Genomic DNA, 15,320 nt, shown 5'->3' with positions numbered 1-15,320 from the left:
TCATAGCTTTATCTTATTGTTACCTCTGCTCTTTTATATTTCAGTTAAATCAATTAGATTTAGCCTCTCATTTTGGCCTCTAGAGTCTCATTTTAGTTCTGTATGAATCTTTGTGTTTCAAGTCTGCTTCTTCTAAGCTATATATTTTTGGATTCTTCTTTCTGATCCATTTTGGTATCGTCTTTCATTTTATGTGTAAATATGTTAATTGAATAGTTCCCTCTATCCTGTTCTCTTGTACTTTTCCTTTCTTTTCTACCACCTTCCTCTTTACAAATAGGAAAAAGGTAGTAACAGAGAAGGAGTTTGATGAGTTTACTTATCCAGTTGCACTAAAATGAAACAAAGAGGAAAGGATGGAACAGCAAGTAATTTATTTAGATTGAGTGACAAGGGATAAGAGTAGTATGAGATAAATTAATACTAAAAAGGTATGTTGAGGTCTGATTAATCTTTAACAAAGTGGTATTTCTACAAGTCATACATTTCTTTATAACCTCCACTACCATATTACAATGCTTTTTAAGGAAAAAAAAAAAGTCCTCCATGAAGACCAGCCTGCCAATCACTTCATCTAATTCAATTCAACAAGTCCTCAATTAAGAGCTGAGTATGTATAAAGCATTGTGCTAGATGCTTGGGATACAAAGACCACAAAGAAATAGTCCCTGCCCTCAAGGAACTTACATTTTATATGGATTTTTGTTGTTTACAAGTGCAATGTGTGCACTGACCTATAAAGTCTGTATTTTAGAAATGCACATTTTCTATTTCTTTTCTTTTTTTTTTTTTTTTTGGCAAGGCAATCAACATTAAATGACTTCCCCTGTTACCAAGTGTCAGATGTCTGAAGCCAGAGTCAAACTCAAGTCCTCCTGATTCCAAGATTGGTGCTCTATATACTGTGCTTCCCAGTTGCCCCATTCTCTGCCTATTTCCAATCCAATCAATCACATGGAAGCCTTCGGGAATCAGTTTCTAGCTTTGATGATTCTGGAGTTAGTATTGTTTGATAACAAAGTCTTTGAATTGGATCCGCCAACCCCCTGTCATGTTGGCACATGGTACCTTTATTTCTTTTTAGTTAATTTTTTTTCTGAAAGTGGACAAATGCGTGCCCTGAAGCAAATGTGTCAGGCAGTCCAGAGGTACAATCAGTGACCAAAGCTGATAGAGTCTAGACAACAATAGTGATAGCCAGAGGAATTTAGAGGTGACAAATCAATCACTTTGAAATGAATGTGATTAGGCAGTGATGTTGGGAACACTGAAAAGACTAGAGATTACAGAATAATAGCTGAGTTAACCTGATCACTGAGCAACCTAGAACAGAAAAGAGGCTACCCTGTGTGAGGAGATAGCCTAGTAAAGAAAGCCATTACCACATCATGTCCTGCAGCAAATTTTATAAGTGCTTCACAAAGGAAGGGAAGTTAGGAGGTGCCCCTTTAGTACGTACACATGTGCCTCATTATCTTTGTTCATTTCAGGTTCAGTCCATTCTCCCAAGGGGCCCTGTGTGAAGAAAAAAGTTCAAACTTGTTCTCAGGAGAAAATTTTATACCAACTATTCTTGGTCACTCACCATTAGAAACTCATCAGGGGGTTGCTCCTTTGACCCTGTGAGTAGCAAATATTAGTCAGGTACTAGGGTGAGTGTAAGTGTCCAGTTAGGGAAGTGATCCCAGAGGGGTAATTACATATCAAGGCTTGATCTGGAATAATTTTAGGGCTTTTCACATTTGATTCCCCAATCAATCCATTGGGGAGATTCTTCACTTAAGATTCTTTTTCTTAGCTTACAGAAATCCATTAGAGAAAAATTAACATTTTTCTCTCTTTTGGATATCTATTTTCCAGTGTATTCCCTTCATCTCAGACAAGATTCTTTGAGATCATTTTTGCTTATTTGAATGTTTATATACTAATATCTGTAATATTAGTGTACCTATTTGTTCAAGATCACTCAACTACTGAATCACACATTACAGTTACTGTGAGCAGAATGGATTTTGCATCCCAAAATTACTAGTGCCTAGCAGTTTACCTAGACCACACTATGAAAACTTGTAAATGTTAATGTTTGTCTTTCTTTTTCCTCTTACTTTTTTTTGGCATTTAAGAAGACTGAGACTTCTTGACTTATTATGAGATACTTAAGGACTAGAGATCCATAGGATAAAGGTAACCAACTACTGGAAACAGAATAATCAGCTCTAAATTTTTAATCCCCTTTTGGAGCCTCACCTACATTTGGAACTCACTTAACTTGTTAACTTTCTTTCTTTCTTTCTTTTAAATTGAGCTTACTGTCTTAGCAAGGAATAAGTTCAGACCTACATTGGAATTCCCTAGGAGTTTTACAGGAATCTCCAGAAAAATTCCATACTTAGTTATAGTAGGGACCTAAAGGATTTTGGTTTACCCTAGTATGTGATAGGACAGTTGCTGGGGAAGCTTCTTCCAGACCTCTATTATGGATTTTTAGAAAAATTTCTATATAAACATATCTTTTTCTTCAATGAAAATTAAATTTAAATCAAAGTTGACAAAATTAAGACTAACAGTGAATTTGATCCTATTGGCGGTAACACAATACAGTAGTTATTGAATGTGTTCAAATGAGGTTAAATTTGAATTGGTGTGCGACATAATTCTCATCTAGATATGATCTGGCACCATAAATTAATCAGCATAGGCTCATGAAGCAAATGAATTGTTTCATAGCTGTTGGCTATATTTAACTGAGAAGTATATAAAATTTTAAAATAGTCATAGTGTAGAATTTTAATGTGCCAGAGTATTGTTTATATTTCTCATTCTCATTTAACTAGGTAAGTAACATACAAGATTGCGGGTTTTTTAAGTGCAGCTATTTAGAAATTGAAATAATTCAAATAGTTTCAACAATTAAATTTAAATTTAATTTGGTGGTAAAATTGTTATTCTTTTTTTAAATGATTAATAAATCATCTGTTTGAAGACTAGACTAGCTTAAATCAGTCTGTATAAGCAAAGATAAAAGATTTAGTGTAAGTGGTGAAAATACAGAAATAAAATAAAAAGCCCAAATCTGGAAAATTATGTTATCACTAAGAAAAATGGGAATTTCTCCTTTTTTTGTTCTCATATCTTTCTAAACCTATTGACAGTGAATATTGATTATTGGGATTAACAACTACTGTTAATGATGGAGAGAAAAGAAACCTGTGTAAGAATGATTTAGCTGCAGATAACATGAAACCCCATAAATAGAGATAGCTTAAAAGTATAGAAAACATTGACAAGAGAACTTTTCTAAAAAATATTAGGTTCTTTTTAACAAAGAAAACCAAGCTTTTTCATAAACCATCACAAGATATCCAAAAGACTGTTTGCACCCAAATTGCTGTAATGTTCTCTCCTCTAAAATATAATGCTCTCTGAGAGCAGATTTCTTGCGGGGCTTCTGGAGGCAGCCTTAGTTTCAGTTCATTGTAATAATCACCTCAAATGCAGTCAGGAGTTAAAATCCAAATCCTTTATTGTCTCTTCCAAAATAGCCTGGTTAGTTTTCTTTGAGGCCTATCTCTCTCCTTGGTTCCAAGAGCTCCTGTTGCTAGTCCTTTGCTCTTCCAGCTTCAGCCTCTCTTCTTCTGAATCCTTTGTTCTGCCCAACTGAATCCTGGCTTCTCAATCTCCCAAAAGTTGGCTTGTGGGAGCTCTTTATATATGATCTCTTAAAGGTGTGAACTCAAAGGTTGACTTCTCCTCCGAGAGTGGGATTGTGGAAGCTGTGACCTGTGAATCTCCTCCACTGAACTTGTGAATCTCCTGGACTTGTGAATCTCCCAACTGAATCCTGACATGTGAATCTTGTAGAACTCCAATGAGTACTAAACACATTAGTGAACAAGAGAACTGCTAAGCACGATGCTAAAATTAGCCAACCGACTTATTACCTTGTAAGAATTCTAACAAGTTGTCTATAGAATGGCTAACTAAAAAGCATCATCAAATAGGAAAAAAAAATATTGGTGCTACTGCAAGAAATTCTCATTTTATAGTAAAGCCCTAAAAAATTTCAAAATATGAATGGATAAAGAACCCATTTGCCTCAAACAAATGATGGATTTGGTTTCATTACTTCTGAAAAAAATGCTTAATACACTTTTCTCATGATAGTATGTTACAATAAGCTTTGTTCTGAAAATATTATGTTCTGGTTATGGATAAATAAAGAATTTTTTGGTTTATTGAAGTAATACAAATTTTACTGCTCTTTTTCACACATTACTCACATGGAATACAATTTCTACTGTAACTGTTATAACAAAATATAGATTTCAATGGTTGAAAAAAGTATTATCAGTATAATACATTTCCAGAAAATGTGCAACCAAAATAATCCCACTCATTGCATTAATTATATAATTATTTTTCCTTATGAATATTAAAATCATGTGCCAAGCAAATCAAACCATCAAAGCTACCACCTTGACCACCATCTCCCTTCAGACTCTGAACCCAAAGCCTTGGGAATAAATGGGTACTTCAAGCTACCAGATCTCCTTCCATCCCACCTTCACAATGATCATTGTGGGGAGAAATCATTGTGGAGAAGGGATCTACCTTCCTTGCCATCACCATCAACAGCTGACCAATTGTTACCAACAAGAAGAGTCCTGAGAGTGGTAATACCCATCAGACCATTGATCCTGCTTTTAACTCAGCCCTCATTGCCTTTATATAAGGAACAAACTCATTTGGAGAAAAAGCCAGTTGTCCCTACACCTGAGAACCAGGCAGTTGAGCCTGGGCAGCTGAAACCACCTAGCTAACTCAACAAGGCACCCTGAGCAAGAGACAGGAGACAGTATGTACCAGACTGGTTAAATTACCACTAGTACCTTGACGTCTATCCTCACAGAGATCCTGATGTAGATGTAAACCCAAAAGCCATGAAAATAGCATTGTTTCAAACTCAGTATCTGCATCCAGCATCCTGAGAAGCAATACTTGTGGAGGTGCATCCTGGAAGCTGCTCTTGCTGTTATAGTTATATAGTTATATATATATATATATATATATATATATATATATATATATATATATATATATATATATGTAGTTATATAGATACATATGTTATATATATGTAGTTATATATAGTTATATAGATATATATATATTATATATAAGTAGTGTTATATATAATTATATAGTTTTATATATATAGTTATATGTGGTTATATAGATATATGTATGTTATGTATAAGTAGTTTTATATATATAACTATATATAGTTATATACATATAGTTATATAGTTTTCTATATATATAGTTATATGTAGTTATATATATGTGTGACACACACATACATATGTGTATATACATATATATATATATATATCATTATGGTTATAGTCATAGTTATAAGTATAGCTACTAAAAACCCAGAAAAGAGAGTGTATATATATATATATATATATATATATACATATATATATATATATACACACACATATATATGTGTATATACATATATATATATATATATCATTATGGTTATAGTCATAGTTACAAGTATAGCTACTAAAAACCCAGAAAAGAGAGTTCTTAGCACCAAAACCCTCATACTGTCAATCATTCAACATTTAAAACTGATATGATTCAATTAGTGGAATAAACATTAAAGAAGAGACTTGACTATTTGCTGTGTCACTGCACCATAAGGATCTTGGGATCTTTCTATCTCAATTGCAGTCTTTCCTATTAGAATGTAAGTTTTGTAAGGTCAGGGACTTTTCTATTTATATCCTCAGTACTTGGTGCAACCCATGTGGATTCACATAATCCACATACACACACACACACATATACACACACACACACACACATCTTACATAAAGATTTCTTGTAAGGTGTTATTTTTAAACCAGTTTGACAAAAGAGAAGAGTATATGGTAGGCAATCATGAGTGAGAAAAAGAGAAAGGAACACTGTGGAGAATCTTGGAAAGACCTTGAATGCCAGGCAATAAAACTCATGAAGGACATAAGACCACCAGACAGAGGCAAGACTATGTCTAATCTCCATATGATTAGTTCAAATAACCTAAAGAGCATGAGAAAGGAGATCAGTAAAAATTCCTCAATTCTTCCATTTGTTCTCTACCTATTTCTGGTCTGTCTACTGTTGCTAACCCCTACTCCCTCAAGCCTTTTAGTGAACTCTGTATTCTCATGCTGTTTCTGGAGTGTTCTAGGTTGGGCCTAGTTTTCTAGAAGTTTAAGTTTGATATTAGAACAAAACAAGATTCTCTAAGATCATTCAACAGCTAGCAAAATGATATTATTTAGCCATAGGAGAAGAAGAAATATATACAATAAGGATGGATGCATTGGTTCAACACAATGAAGTTCCTCTCAGGATTTGCCAGTGAAACATCTAAGGGTTCTGGGAGGTTCTTGTGGCTGTTTTGTGTTCAGATATTGAGAAAGTAGCATCAATAGTCTGAACTTTCTTTCCCCTGGGCCAACCAAAACTCAAGGAATGCCTCAAAATCTTTTAAGAAAAAAGAGGCCTGACCTTCGTGGGAGGAAGCGTCATATTTGCTTCTACCACTTTTCATCTCTTGGTAGCAAGTTCATCTTGGGTCTAAGTGATCAGGTACATGTGATGGTATTACCAGATCTTTTGTGGTCCACAGAGAATGTCTCAATTGAAAAAGGCTGACCATAAGGGACATTGGGGTAGGCAAAGATGATGAGGCTTCTTAAATAATCACCAATCCTCATCAAAAGTCAGAGTATTGCCTTTTATCACAACCTGCCTCCAACTAGCCAAAACTTCACCTTCAATGGAAGCCTCATGAGATAGTGATAAATATAAAATATTCACCCTTTGAGAAGTCTCTGAGGGAATGACCTGCTCTCCTTCTTCTGGGGTGAGTCGATTAGATGTGTTCACCTCCCCCATATTGCCATAAAGCAAGTTCCTTTCCAATAATTTGATTTCCATGGGGAGTTGTAAAATGATCATACTAGCAGCAATGTGAAGGGGCTGATCAATTTTACCTTAACAGTGATCAGTGGACAATAGTGGGCCAGTCTGTTGCTATTGCACATGTCAGTGTTCACTCCAGGGCTGCTATTGCTGCTGGTAGCTAACCCTTGGGACTCATGTTTCTGTATTGTCACCATCCAACACCCCTGAGACCTGTGTCTTTGGCCATATCCCCCCATCCTTGGGGGGGGGATATTCCTGGACTTGCAAATGTCTGCTAAATGGCTACATTTCTGCCAGCCAATATAGTTTGTTAGGATCTTGCTTCTACAACAGATGACTATCCCTCAATCTCCCCTGAAAGACTCAAGGGGAATTCTTTGCACAATGACTCTTTGTCAACTCATACCTATGGGCAGAAGCAGTTTCGTTCTACTCTGGAAGAAAATCTTATTTTGGGAACATCCTTTTTACTTGTAGTCAGCGTAGACAATAAACATTTAGTAAGGGTCTACTAAGTGCCTGGTCTTGTGCTAAGATTGAGAATACAAAGAAGGGGAAAAATGTGGTCCCTGCCCTCCAGAGTTTACATTCTATTAAGAGAGACAACATGTATATACATATAAAATATATTCAGCATAAATGGAAGATAACTTCATAGAGAAATGATGATATAGAGATGAAAAGGTAAGAGTACCAGAAAAAAAAGCATCCTGCCTCCTCTAGGATATATTTATTATTTTAAAAAATCCTTGAAATGATTCTTACTTCAAGGATGTCCCCATTCCTCACGTTCTGAAATAATTTTCTCCCACTGTGACTTACCTTTGAAAAGGAGTGACTTACAGAATAGCCTCTGACATAAAGGGCTATCCACATAGGAAATTCTCATTTATTTATCAGAACAAATTGAAAGACCCTCCTACTTCCTTTGGGACTCCACTAACACTTCACAGAACAACTACTTTGACTCCCAGGGTCCCTGATGTGTTCTCACATGAAAGATGTGTTGGACTAGCAGAAGGAAGTGTCTGTCCTTTCACATGAGTGATGCTCCTTTTCTTTCTTTGTTCTTTGACCTTTTCTTCGCACAGCTGCTGCTCAACCCTCCCCAAAATTAGGCAGGTTTGAAGGGAAAGGAGTAAGGTATGGAAAGGAGAATTGATGATATGTTAAGTCTACATCACATACAAAAAGAGTATGTTTTACATATAGGAGGTGTTCAGTATTTGTTGAATAAATGAAGGAATGAATTTAGGGTCATATGACCCTGAAAAAACACATTTGTTTCAAAAATCATTTTGTCATTGAAGAAGGTTTATAAATTAAATTCCTACAGCAAGAAAGTGATTTTGTAGGAGCTTTGCATGCAGAGGAATATTTAGCATTAGCATTCAAACCAGTTCCTGTCAACCCAACATTACATTTTCCCTTTGGGCAATAAAAAAAAAAAAGATTCCTCTATAAAAATTAGAGCTAATTCCCAATTGACAGTCAAAGAATATGAATAGGCAGTTCTCAGAAGAAATAAAATCATATCAATAATCATATGAAAAAGCTCTAAATTACTATTGATTAGAAAAATGCAAATTTAAAAAACTCTGAGGCATAAGGGGATTAAAATAGCAAGTGGTAGTGGTAATTGAATAATCCACATTGGTTCCATCTTGTGACTCAATGCTAGAATTAGATTACTTCCCTTTCTATTCCATTTTGGGTCTAGTCCAATTTCTGTCTTGTGAGAAAACTTTATTCAATTGTGGGAATTGTGATAAAACTTTATTTCATTGTTTGAACCTAGCCTTGCTTGTTTGGGAAGCTGGATCACCCCTATTTGTTGCTTAGAGACCCTTAACAAAGGACATAGGTTATGCTGACCAGAAATCCAGTCATTTTAGAAGATTGATACAAATAGTTTTCTTATAATTACACATCTTAAGCAACCTGTATATCCTATCTGAAAAGTGGCCCCACAATGGTCAACCAGTTTTTGATTCCATGTTCCTTGAATTGGATATAGTTATTTGGAGAGACTAGGACACTTCTTTTTCTGATTTCAAGGAATCTTACCTGTAGTTCATTCTCTCCCTCCCAACTAAGAAAATCCCTAATATTTCCTCCAATTAGAAATCATATTACTTAATTTTGTATCCTGGTTGATTGTTTTAGTTCATTGGTTTTATTTTTTAATTGATTTTAAAATATAAAAATTGATCTCCCTTTGTATTGAGAGTCTAGTGACAAAGATGAGGAGATCTGATCCCAGTTTGTTGAAATATTGGCGAACATTGTTTAATATAGATATGTTCAAAAGGCCAAACTTTTGTTTTCTAAGTCATTTCATCTTTCACACCACAAGTACCACTTCACAACTATCAGATTAGCTAACTTGACAGAAAAAGAAAATTACAAAAGTCAAAGAGTATGTAGAAAATGGTGACACAAATTCATTTTTGGTGGAGTTGTGAACTATTCCAACCCACCTGGAGAATCATTTTGGAACCACACCCTGAGGTCTAACAATTTTATAAACTTTGTGTATTTGTATTGTGTATACTCTTTGACCTAGCAATAATATTACTATTCCTATATTCCAAAAAAGATCAAAGAAAAGTGAAAAGGTCCTAATTTTACAAAAACTTTTTTATTGTAGCAAAGAATTAGAAATCAAGGAGATAGCCATCAGTTAGGAAATGGTAAAAACAAGTTGTGGTATATGATTGTGTTGGAATACTATTGTGTTATCACAATAACAAAATAGCAAAAATGAATTCAGGAAAATCTTGGGAAATCTTATAGGAAGTATTGCAAATTCAAGAAAGCAGAACCAGGAGAACATTCCACATAGTAACAACAATATTAATGAGACATCCACTCTCATCAAGACAGCAATCCAAGGCATTTTCAGACCCCTCCTGCTTTAAGAAAATCATTTTGGATCATGTGACCAGCAAGATAAGGAATAATTACTTTACACAAGCTTCACCAACCCCAAACATAAAAGAAATGAATTATGAACCACATATAGAGTAATTATAGCTAAATTGACAAGATAAGGAGACAGAACTTCCATAAAAGTGTAAAATCCTATGAACAGACAATTCTCAGACAAACAAACTGAAACTATTTCTAGCCATATGAAAAGATGCTCCAAGTCATTATTAATCAGAGAAATGTAAATTAAGACAACTCTGAGATACCACTACACACCTATCAGACTGGCTAGAATGACAGGGAAAGATATTGCAGAATGTTGGAGGGGATGTGGGAAAACAAGGACACTAATACATTGTTGATGGAACTGTGAATACATCCAACCATTCTGGAGAGCGATTTGGAACTATGCTCAAAAAGCTATCAAACTGTGCATACCCTTTGATCCAGCAGTGTTACTACTGGGCTTATATCCCAAAGAGATCATAAAGAAGGGAAAGGGACCTGTATGTGCCAAAATGTTTGTGGCAGGTCTCTTTGTAGTGGTCAAAAACTGGAAACTGAATGGATGTCCATCAGTTGGAGAATGGCTGAATAAATTGTGGTATATGAATATTATGGAATATTATTGTTCGGTAAGAAATGACCAACAGGATGATTTCAGAAAGACCTGGAGAGACTTACATGAACTGATGCTGAGTGAAATGAGCAGGACCAGGAGATCATTATATACTTCAACAACAATACTATATGATGACCAATTCTGATGGACTGGCCATCCTCAATGAGATGAACCAAACCAGTTCCAATGGAGCAGTAATGAACTGAACCAGCTACGCCCAGTGAAAAAATTCTGAGAGATGACTAAGAACCATTACATTGAATTCCCAATCCTTATATTTTTGCCCACCTGCATTTTTGATTTCCTTCACAGGCTAATTGTACAATTTCAGAGTCCAGTTCTTTTTATACATCAAAATAACGGTTTGGTCATTATACTTATTGTGTATCTAATTTATATTTTAATATATTTAACATCTACTGGTCATCCTGCCATCTGGGGGAGGGGGTGGGGGGAAGGAGGGGAAAAATTGGAACAAGAGGTTTAGCAATTGTCAATGCTGAAAAGTTATCCATACATGTAACCTGTAAATCAAAGGCTATTAAAAAAAAGTGTAAAATCCTCATGAAAAGAACTTCAACACTTAGGATTTTCATTTAACACTTACATGAGCATAACCAAGTAAACTCAGCAATTGTGATTCAGGATCTATAGTTATTCCTTACTACCTGCCATGAAAAGAAAAAGAGTTAAGTTCAAAAGCCTTTATTAAGCATCTACTGTGTATAAGCAGTGCTTAAGTGCTGAGGATAAAAAAAAAAGCAAAAACAGTTCCTACTTTCAAGGAACTCATTCCAATTGGAGAGACAACAAACAGACAACTATTTACAAACAAAATATTATATATAGGATAAGTTGGAAATAATCCAGGAGAAAGATGCTAGGACCTGAGAAAAGCTTCCTGCAGAATGTGGAATTTTAGCTAAGACTAAGAAAGACAGGAGGAGAGAGAATAGAAGATCTTGACTACCTGGTAGAGGTGCTTCACGTGGTACAAATAGCCACAAACTAAAGGAAAACAGATCATCAGGCCCAGGAGCAAGGGGACTGGAAACCCATCTAAAGCCAGGTTTTGTTTTCCCTGAATACTTCTCAAGCCAGGGACCTGAGCCAAGAAAACCACCTTATTTCCCAGTTAAGGATGCTGAGACCACCCAGAAGTCTAGCCTCAAGAGTTTGTACAGCAGTGGAAGGAGGTCATTCCCAAAAGTGAGGAGTATTTCCAAAGTCAAGTGATGGAGAATATTAAAAAGAAAAACCCCCAAACTGAAAATCCAAAGATGAAGTGTATTTAAATAAAAGTCTAACTTACAAATAGATAAACCAACAGAAGGGATCATAAAAACAAAAGAAAGAATGGGGAAAAAATCAAATAGGGAAGCTAAAGCATTTTGAATAAATAATATAATATAAAGAAAAATAAATCAATGGTACTCAGTGAAAGAAAGAATTCTGTGGACTCTCCTCAGGGATAAGGAGATAACAGATTAGTGTGGCTATGGGCAAATAACTGAACCTCAGACAAATCTAAGATTTAACTCATTAGACTCTGATCTCCTTTAAAGCATGGTTGTCTTTTGCCTCTTTTCACTTCCCCAAGGCTTAGTATGGTGTCTGGCACATAATGGATGTTAAATAAATGTGCACTGATTGACAGACTACTAAGTTACAGGCAGGTAAAGGGAATTCACACACTGATGAAATCGCAAATACTTGATGCATTTGTTGATAAGCTAGAGAGCAAGAAGGACAAACAGGATTATAAAGAGGGCCTGAACATCATACCATATGAATACAGGTTGCAGTAACAGGAGGTTTATTCTGGAAAAAAAAAAAAAGGAGAACTTAATAGAGCATGATTGATATCTTCAAGTATCAGAGAGCTGTCAGATAATAGTCCTGATCTACTTTGCCCAGAACTGGGTACAATTAACAGAAGCTGCAAAGACACAGATTTTCTGACAATTTGATCTATCCAAAAGTGCACTGGCCTGCCTCAGGATGTAGCATATACAGTTATCCCTCCTACATCTTGGGGGTTAGAAGAATAGCACCCTTGCAATTTGGAAAATCCACATAAAATGTTTTGTTCCTCCCTTCATACCAAAGAAGAAATCTGAATTATTATGGTATTAAAAGATAAAATATATTGATACCATACAGTACTATACATATATTTTATGCATGTCTGAGTTTCTAAACTTTTTCTATGTCATTTGCTGATCTATACATGTTATCTATGACTTACCCAAAAATTCCCATTTAATTTTTTATGGCCCATGATATACTGAGACCACAATGGGGAAAGTCATGATGTGGAAGGGTTAACCATATTTCCCTCACTGGAGATTATCAAACAAAGGCTAGATGACTCTTTAGTGGGGAGATGAATATAGAGGGAATTCTTGACCATGGATAGGTTGGAATAAAAATCACATGCAGGCTTTTCCAACTCTGACATTCTTGGATAAAGAAATATGACTCCCCCAAAAAGAAGCCAACTGACCCCAATGAACTGATGAAAAGAGACAGAAAGACAAATAATCAGTGACCTTTTTCTAAAACAGAAAAGATAATTTGTGGAGCCACAGGTCTGGTCCTAATTCAATAGCCCCAATTCCAGATTACAGACCACTTTCATCTTCAGTTGTGCAACAACTGTCAATATTCATTGATTAAAAAAATATCTATTTGGAGTTTATTGAACTGTGTAATGTAAAATGCTAGTATAAAAACATTTTCTATCAGGCTAAGTTTTACAATATGATTATTGCATATTTTGCAAGTAGTGAAACTTTCATAAAACCATACAATTTCCCTCACATGTAGCAGCTTGGGAATTTTTTTTCTGCAAATCTATCTGTATAAATTTTTGTCTCACGGTTCCCATCGGGTTATTTTTAACCAAAGGATGTTATTTTGTTTACATGTATCTAACAAAGTGGAACCATTGATTGGGTAAATTGTGAGCATTTGTTTGCTTGTGAATATATGAGAGAAATCACTGGTCTTTCTTGTTGCAGGTCAGCACACGGAGCCCTTGACACAATGATGAAATCAGATCCCAGCGTATTCTAGAGGCACTCACTTCTTGAGATTCTATACAGTGATGAAAATATCTATCCCAAGCCAGCATCCTAAAGGTTTAGATTCAGTATTTGAATGAAATGAAACACTTGTAGGTTATTCAACAGTTAACAAAAGAGGGTTAACTTAGTTATAGCATCAAAAGTACTACCTTGGATAGACTTGATCCCTTATCTCCACATGGCAATAAAACAGGTTAATGGGCAGAAAACCTCACACTTTCTTGGGATATCTACAAAATCTGAAAGTTCCCCACTTCTTTACTTATTCCCTGAGCCAATCAAATCCCAAAGTGAGGTCTATCACCTTTCAAGGAAAAACTAGTCTAACCCATGTGGGGGAGGAGAAAAAGAAAGTAGTTCCCTTATAAAGTCATGTCCCTGATCAAAAATCTCCAACGGTTGTCTGTTGTTTGTTGAATAAGTTCCAAATTCACTAGAGGGTACTGAAGGTACTTCACAATCTTGATCTGACTCATTTTTTTCATTCTAATCTCAAACTACTTCCTTTCAGATACTCAATACTCCTGACAAACCGAGCAACTCTGTTCTCTAAACTTTTGCTGACCTTTCCCATTACAGTGACTTTTCTCATGTTATTCTTTTATATTGAAATGTTCATCTGCATTTGCTGAAATTCCTCTCCTTCTTCAAGGTTATGCTCAGCTTTGAACAAATACAGTAAAATGAGGAAAGGACAAAGCTTAGAATACCAGTGACAAAAAAGAATAATGTTAGAGATGCATGAAACAAACTACTATCTTACTAATGCTTCCTCTTTCACTTTGTAGTGTGATTCTCCTTGATTTCCCTGGCTAAGAAAAACAGTTATGAATACCTTTCTTACTCATGACTACCCCTTTCTATTTGGTTACCCCCATGAACTCTGACTTGACTCAAGAAAACATCCTGTTTGTTCCCTCAGAACATAGCCTTAACCATTCCCTCTTCCCGTAGAAAGATTCTTCCCCTTCAATAGTGTTATTTGTTTCCAGTGATGAGTAGTAATCAGTCCCATTTCCCCTGAGGAATATGATAGCTCAACCCCAATGCCATCTCCTCCATGAGATTTTCCCCCATATCCAGTCATCGCCTCTCTTCAGCTTTCTCCATATCCATCTATTATTGATCTCTTCTCCAAAATCTAAACAACCCTAACTCTGATTATATAAGAAGATGCATTAATTAGAGTGGGAAAAAATGAAGTGCTTCTAATTAAAACTGGAAGGGGAGAATGTTAAGAAACAACAAACTCAATGACTCTTCCTAGATTATGTCTCCTTTGCTGAGATTAATACATATTTTTGTTTATTTATTTATTTGGTTTGATTTGGTTTATTTGGTGGGGGTGAGGGGAAAAGACTATTTATTAGGCATTCAATCCAGAGCTTCAAACCCTGATCTGATAGACAATATTGGAATTCCATGAAATTCTAGATCCTTGTTTTATTGATAATTCAAGGATCTGATTTTGTTACAGTAACTGGATAAAGGAAGCTCAAATTCCATCAGATTCTAGGAGAAACATCTGAAAAATTGGTAAGAAAGAAGGTATGTGGGAGTAGAGAGAAAAGGAAATAAGTAGGAGAATATGTGTTTTTATTTGTAAAAGCTTCACTCCAACTTCCTAAACAAAACCAAGTCTAGACATGTTTCCCATTTTAGACAATATCCTCAGAAACAAATCATAT

Source organism: Sarcophilus harrisii, chromosome 5, assembly GCF_902635505.1.
Source record: "Sarcophilus harrisii chromosome 5, mSarHar1.11, whole genome shotgun sequence".
NCBI classification, from domain to species: Eukaryota; Metazoa; Chordata; class Mammalia; order Dasyuromorphia; family Dasyuridae; genus Sarcophilus; species Sarcophilus harrisii.
This window is presented reverse-complemented; position numbering follows the sequence as displayed.